This window comes from Sceloporus occidentalis, unplaced genomic scaffold (genome assembly GCF_023333645.1).
Source record: "Sceloporus occidentalis isolate IW3139 unplaced genomic scaffold, rSceOcc1.0.p SCAF_2, whole genome shotgun sequence".
NCBI lineage: Eukaryota > Metazoa > Chordata > Lepidosauria > Squamata > Phrynosomatidae > Sceloporus > Sceloporus occidentalis.
The window spans coordinates 78,512,779-78,522,305 of NW_028316982.1; the positions used below are offsets into that span (position 1 = coordinate 78,512,779).

The window sequence follows — 9,527 nt, forward strand, 5'->3', positions numbered from 1 at the left end:
CCTCAGCTCCCTTCCCTGGACCTCTTAAACCTCTGTCCTTCACTGGACTCAGCAGAGCCCTAACTGAATTCCCTAACTGCCACAAGGGAGCCTCCAACCGTTCCCTGCCTGCTTCTCATTGGCTGGCACTCTCTGGCTCCTGATTGGCTGCTGCTATGTCAGGCTAATCTGTCTTTTCACTACATACCTCCCCCATTAATAAGTTTATTGACACATTTAAGCATCTTCTTGGGTTATGTCTGCCAATAAAAAACCATATCTTATTTCTAAATAACTCACCGATCTCTATACTGACCGTTGTTTTTAAATCATAGATACCCTCATATAACATATATTTGAACATTTCATATAATTACTTTATCATATCTCTCTCTGTCTCTCTCTCTCTCTCTCTCTCTCTCTCTCTATATATATATATATATATATATATATATAATTTTTCTCTCCATTGTAAAAGCAGTATTTAAAGATCTTCTTTAAGTCTATAGTTATTATCACTTTACTATAAGTTTTATCAATAACCATTACTGACTTATGTATCTTCAGGCTTTCCCACTGCAAACATACATTTGCTTTTAAAATATATTTTCAGTATTAATTTTACTTTTCTGTTTTCAAGTCATTAACAACATTTCAACTTAAATTCAGATCCTTTATATGCTCCTCTTAAGTTTGTTACCAAACATATTCAATCTTTTAACCTCTCTCTCTTGCTGGACTGAAGACGGATGGAGCTTTGTCTCTAACCACTTTTCCCAGGACAGTTCTACTTTTTCCGGATTCTCCCAGCCTTTCTGAACTATTTTAATCGTTTGCGTTGTATTATTTAATTGTCAGGTTTAGAATTCTTTATCAGTGTCCCATTTAGTATATAGCTTCCAAATACATGTCAAATCTGAAAGTACGGAAAGTTTATCTAGCTGGGATTTATGATGTTTGTCCTCCATTTGTATGCTTTCTCTTCATTTAATTGTTGTTAAACCTCTTTTTGTGTCTTCTTGACTCTGCGAGGAGGTTTTTCCTTTAACTTTGAGGCTTTTTCCTGAGCTGATTTAAACAAAGGTTTTAAACTGTCATAACTCTTTTCCTCCTGGCTCAATTCTTCTCTCTTTTTGACTCTTAATACCACAGCCAATTGTCCATCAGGCTCATTGGGCCTGTTAACCTCATTCCTTATGAATGCCATTTCTTCTTCCTTCTCCTTATTTACTGTTTCTGCTTGCTCTTGTGAGTTTCTCTTTTCTTGTTGCTTAACCTCTGTTTTAAAAGGCTCTGCTTTTTTTTTCTTTTTGTCTATGGCTCTTAGACTTTATATTGAGAAGTTCAAATTGGTTAGAATTGTAATCTGCTTTCACAGGGTAAGACTTTCTTTTCCATCTTGTTTCCCTGTTTACTGGCCCTGTGGTGGTTTTTCAAAACATCTAAACTTCTTCGTTTTTAGACTTTTGCCTATTCTCCAGTCTGGCAATCTCTGTGTATAGATCTTCAGTTTTAGCTTTGTGTTACCAAGCTCATTTTGACCTTTATTAACTTTCTGATGCAGAAGCTGATTTTCCTGGTTAAAATCATATATCTTATTTGTCCTTTTAAATTGATGTGTGTTTTAACAACAACCACATTGTTGTTTGTTTGTTAATTGTTGTTGTCACTCGATCCATAAGAAGAGGCATGTAAGAAATGAATATTATTGTAAGGTTTCAGGGAATGAGTGAATATTTCATTTGTCCTGGATCCCTTTTGTTATTGTATAAAGTATTTCAGCCAATATTGATAAAGTATTATTTCATATATTTCTAAAGATAGATATGCACAGTTTGTGTTTTGAGATGTGATTTTAGCTAATTGTAATTTGTGGCTTCAACTGTGTAACTTTGTTTTGTTCTCATGAAGCTGCTTATAGTTCTTACAGGGAAAAAAGCTGGAGTAAAAAAAATCAAAGAAACCAACATTTTTTTAAACAATCACAATTTACCATTAAAGCAAGGCCTGAGTCTGAGAAAGAAAACGTTTTTGCTCTGTTTGTGGGTGAAAGGAACAGATGGTGATGGTGCTAAAAAGGGGGAAGGATAATGCCCTCGGTCCTTCTATTGTTCTCTATAAGCAAAACTCATTATTCCTTTTCCAAGAAGAATGTAATATATCACTGCAAAACCTACCAGGAGATCTAGTTCCAAGACAAAATGATTCTTGCCCAGTCAGCAGAATGTCAAGCCCCAGAACTTTACTGGCAACTGCAATAGTAGCACCTAGTGGTCAGAGTACCCTGAACATGTAACATGGATCTGTCTCATTCCTGAAGGCCGAAAAACTGGGAATCTCCCGCCAGAAAAACGGCAACCCCCACAAGGAAGGCCCCTCCCTCCCCTTTGCCCCTCAGCCAATCAGAACCCAGATGCAAATTCCCCTACCTCCCGTTTGCCCCTCAGCCAATCAGAACCCAGATGCAAATTCCCCTCCCTCCCCTTTGCCCCTCAGCCAATCAGAACCCAGATGCAAATTCCCCTCCCTCCCCCTTGCCCCTCAGCCAATCAGAACCCACATGCAAACTCTTCCTCCCTCCCCTTTGCCCCTCAGCCAATCAGAACCCACATGCAAACTCTTCCTCCCTCCCCTTTGCCCCTCAGCCAATCAGCACCCACATGCAAATTCTTCCTCCCTCCCTCCTCTTTGCCCCTCAGCCAATCAGCAACCACATGCAAATTCCCCCTCCTACCTCACAATCCAAATCAATGTGATAGACCTCCAGAGCCTCACAAGGAAGGCCCCTCCCTCCCCTTTGCCCCTCAGCCAATCAGCAACCACATGCAAATTCCCCCACCTTTCTCTCTACCCTTTGCCCCACAGCCAATCAACAACCACATGCAAATTCCCCCTCCCCTTTGCCCCTCAGCCAATCAGCAACCACATGCAAATTTCCCCTCCCCTTTGCCCCTCAGCCAATCAGCAACCACATGTAAATTCCCCCTCCTACCTCACAATCCAACAGTAGATGTGAGTAGACCTTTAGAGGAGTATATCACAGGGGGCTTTTTGCAGGTCAGATCCAGGGTGACTCCTGGTTCAGCTATGCGAATTCACCTTATAACGTGAATCACACTTGGTTGCCCTTCCGTTGCCCTTATTTTTTAAAAAATAATTTTTATTAATTAAAAGCAGTACAAACGAGGAAACACAATATACAATATACAATATTACAAACTATAACATACACCCATACAAAATATAAAACCATCCAAGCCCCTACACCCACCACCACCCCTTGAACTACACGAACATAAACATACAGACGCAAATACAAAACGTAACTTCCTTAGCTGAGCCCTTGTTGCTTGATATGAGTGATCTATATTCAAAACATACTCTTAATAATCGTTAAGTATCCAATCTAGAAAACTTATTCCACATTCATTAAATCCCAACTGTGTACCCAAACTGATCTCTGCGTTAAGTACAGTCATATTATAAAGAGCGTTGCCATCCACACTCTCTATTTTTATTGCCCATGGATCCAGTTCCTTAATCCTCCTGCTAATGCTCTACTAACTACCCTCTATAATCCAACGTGTGGCCACTATATCACATAGCATAAATAAATAATACACTCGTATCTTTGTGTCAATAAATCTGGCACCCTCATAAACATTTAACTTTAATCTACAATAGCTATATATCTATTAGGACTCTCTTCTTGGTATAAATAGGAAATCCATGGTTCCCAGTCCTTTAAAAACTCTGACATTGAATCGGTTTTCATCAGGCATACTAGTTTGTCCGTTTCGTACATTTCATATAATTTGATTTTCCATTCATCTATTGATGGAACCTCCTTAGACTTCCAATACTTTGCATAAAGCATTCTAGCTGCGACTATAAACAGAAAAATCAGTTTGCCATTTGTCTTTTCCAGTTCCTGGTCTTCTATCATATTTAACAAATACACCATCGGGTCAGGAGACATGGTAAATTTAAATATCTTTTTCATTTCTCCGTGAATCCTCTTCCAATATTGTTTGGCCTTATCACATAACCACCGGCTATGCAAATAAATCCCTAGTTGCTTTTGACATATCCAACATAAACCCTCCATGCCCTTGTACATTTTAGATATCCTGTGTGGGGTTAAATACCACCTGAAGATCGACTTATAACAATTCTCTTTAAGTTCTACATTGTTTGTAAATTTAATTCTTTTTTTCCATGTTCTTTCCCACTGCTCTAGCCTTATACTTCGATTCAAGTCTCTTGCCCACGCGATCATATATTCTTTGACAACCTCCTCTTCCATTTCCATTCCCAGGATCATGTTATAAAAATTGGATATTACTTTTATTTTAGAGCCACCTGTGATCATTTTTTCTAGCTCTGGGATACCTAATGTAAAACCTATTCCAGTCTGGTCATTTTTAAATCTCTCGTACAGCTGTGTGTAAGAGAACCAGTTGATGGCAAAACCCTCACTACTAATCTCTTCCTGCGTTTTAATTTTCTCTTTACCTTGATCCATTTTGATGATATCCTTATACGTAATCCATCTATCCTCACTATACACTTCCCTCTTCAAAAAGGCCTCACCCGGAGATGCCCATAAGGGTATCTTTGGGCACCATCTTCTTCTATATTTCACCCATACCCGCAATAATGTTTTACGGACGTAATGGCAATTAAATTCTCTGTCTACTTTAACTTTTTCGTAAAATAAGTAAGCATGAAGACCGAATTTTAGCCCAAAGCTTTCCAAGGACAACATTCTATCTTTCTCCAATTTAAACCAATCAAGTAACCAATCGAATACACAAGCATAAAAGTACCATTTAAAATTAGGGAGACCCAGACCACCTTTTTCCGTCTTATCCTGCATAATCTTCATTTTAATTCTAGGTTTTTTATTTTGCCAAACAAATTTTGAAATATCTTTTTGCCAACCTTTAAATACCGAATCCTTCGTAATAATAGGAATGTTTTGAAATAGAAACATCAATTTAGGGAGTATTGCCATCTTTACTACTGCTATTCTACCAAGCCAGGAAATTTGTAAATGCTGCCACCTCGCCAGGTCCCTTTTAATTTCTTTCCATACCTTAATATAGTTGTTTTGATATAATTCCGTGTTCTTCGTCGACAGAGTGATCCCTAAATATTTTACTTGCTTTTTCCTTTGGAAAGCTGTTATCTTCACGATTTTTTCTATGTCTTTATCTGGGATATTCATAGTCAACATCATTGTTTTTTTCTGATTAATCCTATACCCTGATACTTTACCGTAGTCCTTAAGAATCTTCATGAGGTGGTCTGCACATTCCGAAATATTAGATATGGTAAGGACCACATCATCAGCGTATGCTCGAAGTTTGTAATTATAGTTTTTGATCCTTGTTCCACCAATTACAGTATCATTTCTAATCTTATTCAATAGTACCTCCAAAGTCACTATAAATAATAGCGGGGCAAGTGGACAACCTTGCCTAACACCTTTAGAAATTTTAAACATCGTTGATCTTTCCCCGTTAATTGACACCGTCGCTTCTTGGTTGTGGTAAATTTTTGTTATCCATTTTAGAAAGGTCTCTCCCACATCCAACTTTTTCAATACCACAAACATGAAATTCCATCTAACATTATCAAAAGCCTTCTCGGCATCAAGAAATATCATTGCCAATTCCTTATTCAATTTTTTTTCATGAATTTCAATTAAATTTAATAAATTTCTTATATTATCTCTAATTCTCCTTTTTGGCAAAAAAACATTTTGATGCTCGTGTATCCAATTAATTAAAACCTTTTTAAATCTTTCAGCCAGAATTGAAGCCATTAATTTGTAGTCCGAATTGGTTGCCCTTCCATTGCCCTTATGAATCGAGGGGGAATTTAATCCAAGGCTAGTCACGTGATTCAAGCAAAGCAGAGTGAGTGCAAATTTTATGACCACACTGGTGCATACCATGCGGATTCAACAATTCGAATTGAGACCCTTGCGCATGCTGAGTGGGGCTCTGGATGCTGTCCCCCTTCCCTGCCCCCTCCTTAGCTGTCATCTTTCATCGGACTGAAGGAGTAGTCAGGGGATGATGGGATAGGTCGCAGGGGGGTCACTGGAGCCAGGATTCGAATGTAGGAGCAGGCAGGGGATGATGGGATAAGTCGCAGGGGGTCACTGGGGCTTGGATCAGACTGAAGGAGCAGTCAGGGGATGATGGGATAAGGCGCAGGGGGTCACTGGGGACTGGCTCGGACTGAAGGAGCAGTCAGGGGATGATGGGATAGGGCGCAGGGGGTCACTGGGGACTGGATCGGACTGAAGGAGCAGTCAGGGGATGATGGGATAGGGCGCAGGGGGTCACTGGAGCCAGGATTCGAATGTAGGAGCAGGCAGGGGATGATGAGATAGGGGGCAGGGGGTCACTGGAGCCAGGATTCGAATGTAGGAGCAGTCAGGGGATGATGAGATAGGGCGCAGGGGGTTACTGGAGCCAGGATTCAAATGTAGGAGCAGGCAGGGGATGATGAGATAGGGCGCAGGGGGTTACTGGAGCCAGGATTCGAATGTAGGAGCAGACAGGGGATGATGAGATAGGGCGCAGGGGGTTACTGGAGCCAGGATTCGAATGTAGGAGCAGGCAGGGGATGATGGGATAGGGCGCAGGGGGTCACTGGAGCCAAGATTCGAATGTAGGAGCAGGCAGGGGATGATGGGATAGGGAGCAGGGGTTCACTGGAGCCAAGATTCGAATGTAGGAGCAGGCAGGGGATGATGGGATAAGTCACAGGAGGTCACTGGAGCCAGGATTCGAATATAGGAGCAGGCAGAGGATGATGGGATAGGGCGCAGGTGGTCACTGGGGACTGGATCGGACTGAAGGAGCAGTCAGGGGATGATGGGATAGGGCACAGGGGGTCACTGGAGCCAGTATTCGGATGCAGGAGCAGTCAGGGGATGATGGGCTAGGGCGTAGGGGGTCACTGGAAGTAGGATCGGACTGAAGGAGCAGGCAGGGGATGATGGGATGAGTGGCAGGGTGGCAGAGAGGACAAGATGGCATGAAGGAGGAGGAGGTGGATGAAGGTGCAGGACGCAGGGGGCCAAGGGGGTGACATCGGAGTGATCTTCCACACCAGACCAATTCAGAGTGAAATTGAAGTGAACTTGAAAGCGAATTCTGTGAATTCACTTTTTTCCCGATTTTACCAAAATAAGGGGTTACTTTGGAATCACTGCAGAAGTGCCATGGAAGGAGCAGCCATAGAAAGGAATCTCATCTGACAACACATTCACGTTATGACATGAATTCGCATCGTGGACCCACAGTCACCCCAGATCTGAGCTCCAAATATCCCAAAAAACTTCCATGTGACAAGGAAGGCCCCTCCCTCCCCTTTCCCCTCAGCCAATCAATACCCACATGCAAATTCCCCCTCCTAGCTCACAATGTTTGTTTCCATTTGAAAAGGTTCCATTTCTGCTATGGGATCTGGATCCCACTCTACAAGGCAACTGATGCCAGTGCAGCCGTTGGTTGGTGGTCAGTGCTCTTCTGGACTGTGGTCAGACCTATTCCTAAAGGGCACCTTTGCTTGGGACCACTCAAGTTACCAGCACCACCATGCTTCATGCAAGGAGATTCCTCAGATGAGTAGCTTCACTGTCCAGACATGGCCTTGGAGGTGGAGAGGTCACACGGGCGGAGGTTGGCTTTGGCTTTCTCAGGTCACCATTGAGTCCATGACTCTACCTCTCATTCATCCCTCTCCTCTGCAGAGGGTCAGGAAGGCTTTTGTCAGGCAGTTTTCCTGCTCCATACGGCCCAGGGATGAAGAGGATGATCCCAATGTCTTCTGAGGCAAGTCCCATTTCCTTCCTTCCTTCCCTATTTCTTCCCTCCTTTCCCTTTTTCGGTTTTGTTCACAGCAGTGCACAGTCGAGGGAGTTTTCTCCAGGGTCCTCCATGCTGCAGGGCAGAGTTAAAATTCTGCACAGACAGGCCAAACTAAAGCAGCTTCAGGCCACTTTGGAGGTGTGCTGTTTAAATGAGGCCCGGAAGCCGCACCAAAGCCATGCTTCAGTCCTAAGGATCAGAAAGCAGCTTTGGCATGGCTTCCGGCCTCTTAGGACACATGCATCATTTAAACCTCTGAGAGGTGCTGCTCTTCTTAGCGCAGGCCCCTTGTGGCTCCATATGTCTGAAATGAGGACAGAAAAAAGGCATGAAACGTGACACCTTCTGTCCACCAATGGGGCCAGAATCATGGTCCAGACAACCCACTGAAGTTACCATAAGGGTATCCTTATGGAAGTACATGGACTGTGGATGAGAGAGAGTGCTCCTTCCAGAAGCGCCTAGCCACATCCCAAAGGTGAGGCTCCACAGCAGCCATCCCTCCCTTAACTGTCTTTGAAGTACCTGGCAAAAGCGGACCGTGGGCAAAATTCCTCATTCTCCTCCCCATGGATTTCATCATTCACGGCCCAGTCCTCTGTATCCTGAAAATACGTGGCATGGGAAGGAGAAGTGAAAGCCATCAAGACTCTCTTTCCACATATACATATACAGCCGGCCCTCCTTATTTGCGGATGTTTTATACACTGATTCAAGCATCCATGGCTTGAAAATATTCCAATGAAGTATAATTTCCAAATAACAAACCTTGATTTTCCATTTTATATAAGGGATATCATTTTGCTCTGCCATTATATTTAATGGGAATGGGGAACCATTCTGCAGGGCAGAGTTCAAATTCTGCACAGACAGACCAAACTAAGGCACCTTCGGGCCACTTTGGAAGTGTGCTGTTTAAACGAGGCACGCGTACTAAGAGCCTGGAAGCCACTCCAAAGCCATGCTTCATTCCCAAAGACCAGAACACAGCTTCGGCATGGCTTCCGGCCTCTTAAGATGCGTGTATTGTTTAAACAGCACACCTCCAAAGTGGATTATACAGAAGGAGGCGATGTTAAAATGGAGGGGCTGTGAGTGGGCTTCTATTCGGACCTTTGTATTGTTTCTCCTCCCAGCTTCCAGGAAGAACCCTTGGAGAAGATCATCACCCATAATGTCAATGAACCTGCCATCTTATGGGTACATTAGTGGGGGGACAGTGGGGAATCTCCCTTCTCCCCTTCCTTAAGGAAAGTTATTTGGGATCAGGGCTTCACGTACCCTCTTTCATTTCCCCCTCCCTTGACTTTTTTTACAGGGTTTAGAAGGTGATACCTGGAGAATGGAGGATGACTGCTACAGATAGGTCCTTTGTTCTCATCTGGGAGGGAGAGATTGTCAGGGCGTGGAAAGACGCGCTGTGTCCACCACGACCACCTACAGAGTTGAACCATGTCGACAGGACCCCAGGGAGAAGGAATCTGAAGAGATGTCTGCAAAGGTATTCAGTCCAAGAAGAATAATATTCCTTCACCGCTGCAAACGGCCTTGAGCTCCCGGCTAGCGAAATAACGACAAGAGCACTTCAAGCCTTCACTCTACACGAGGGCTTTAATAAATAAGTTACTTTAATAAATAAATTACTTTGCCAACCAA

The 9,527-nt window shown here is 42.9% G+C and overlaps 1 long non-coding RNA gene across 1 annotated transcript; it reads right to left on the reverse strand.

Moving 5' to 3' along the window:
- Positions 1-7,934: 7,934 nt before the first annotated feature.
- Positions 7,935-9,509, reverse strand: LOC149318593 (uncharacterized). Its single transcript, XR_016280070.1, has 3 exons — positions 9,207-9,509; positions 8,397-8,476; positions 7,935-8,175 (listed from the first exon to the last, which is right to left on the reverse strand). It is a non-coding gene; the product is annotated as an uncharacterized LOC149318593 (long non-coding RNA).
- Positions 9,510-9,527: the final 18 nt, after the last annotated feature.